Genomic DNA, 1,445 nt, shown 5'->3' with positions numbered 1-1,445 from the left:
ATTTCTCACTTCGAAGTTTGGGTTTGCCGTGCTGCCGTACGGTGATCACCCAGGAAATAACGATAATCACAAGTTGTTTGGAACAACAACCGCGTTATGGCTGCAGTCAACACGCATTCCTGTGAGCAAGATGTGATTCAAACAAAGTCAAATATTTTCCATATGTAATCATGATTAGCTCTCTTTAAAGGCTTTGTAGTGAATAGATGTACTCATAGATGATGTATTACCAGATAATCTGTAAAATAACAGATGATGCATGATTTTGATAAGAATGAGAGAGGAAAACTAAGACTTAGTGTCTCAAGGCATATATGTAAAAATGTTTAACTCTTTCACATTTCTGTTTTTAGGATAAAAGACAATAAAGATAAAACATGGTGCATTGATCCAAATTCTGAGTGGCTCAAAGACAAAATAGAGAAGGTGAGTAAGGCATGGCGTTACACAAAGTTACTCTTCTTCAAACAAATGAAATGTATATTACTGGATCATGTTGTACTAATCCGACTAATCAGAAGTGCCATACTTTTGTACTTGCATTTGTTATTTAACATTTATTAATGGACAATACTTTCCCTCATAGTTGAGCTACTTGCTGTAGTGCCGAGTCTTCAGCTGCCTCAAATCTCAATGCAGTCATTAAAATTTCCAAAGACCCCCTCATTCTTCACTTTTAAATCATTTTTAAACACGTTATAGATTGTTGAATTCTTACTGCCATCTTTACTCCTAGCTACCACTGGAACGATTAGTATTAAAAACCTTTTCAACCAAAATTCCTTCAGATAACAGACAGTCTGTTTCAGTGGAAAGACCGCCTATAATCGATCTATCTGAAAGAAACTGTACCAATAAAACATTACAAGCCCTCAAAACTTCTGTTTTGACTCCATCTTTTTTCTTCTCTTGCAGGAAGAATTGAACTGTCCTCCGGTGATTAGTGAATAAAGTAACAATGAGACCAAAAAACATCAGCGTAAAGAAGCTGCAGACAACAATTATGTTTTTTTTAAATAATTAATAAATTTTATATATATTTATACATATTTATTCATAATGTTTTTTCCACATTGGGCAATTGATGTTATTTTAATTTATTGTGAATACAGTAATAAAAAGTTCTATGTGACTATAAGTAAAATCAATAGTATTGGACAATAAATAAATATGGAGCATATTAAAATCTACTGGTTGTTGTAATTTCTTTGACATGAATGATGGGTGGCAGTGCAGCGGGGATTTTTGTTCTGATTCAGTGTCACATTTCTTTCAAATTCTAAGGATTTCAAAGCATTACAGGTAGAAATAAATAAATAAAGGAGTTAAAGTAAAAGCATTATTTATCAAAACACAGAATGCTGATAATGAAGGGAAACTTGCATGTGAGAAGAAACTAGGGATAGTTTTTTATATAGTTCATGTAACACGAGGCATAATTACAT

At 32.9% G+C, this 1,445-nt stretch overlaps 1 long non-coding RNA gene across 1 annotated transcript; it reads left to right on the top strand.

Annotated features, from left to right (window-relative positions):
* The first annotated feature begins 6 nt into the window (after nucleotides 1-6).
* Nucleotides 7-1,000, top strand: LOC102194733 (uncharacterized). The gene is made up of 3 exons (XR_312397.1): nucleotides 7-121; nucleotides 354-426; nucleotides 916-1,000. It is a non-coding gene; the product is annotated as an uncharacterized LOC102194733 (long non-coding RNA).
* Nucleotides 1,001-1,445: the final 445 nt, after the last annotated feature.

Source organism: Pundamilia nyererei, unplaced genomic scaffold, assembly GCF_000239375.1.
Source record: "Pundamilia nyererei isolate P.nyererei 1_Seehausen unplaced genomic scaffold, PunNye1.0 scaffold00555, whole genome shotgun sequence".
NCBI lineage: Eukaryota > Metazoa > Chordata > Actinopteri > Cichliformes > Cichlidae > Pundamilia > Pundamilia nyererei.
Note: the sequence above shows the minus strand (reverse complement) of the source record. Positions and strands in the feature narration are given on the sequence as shown.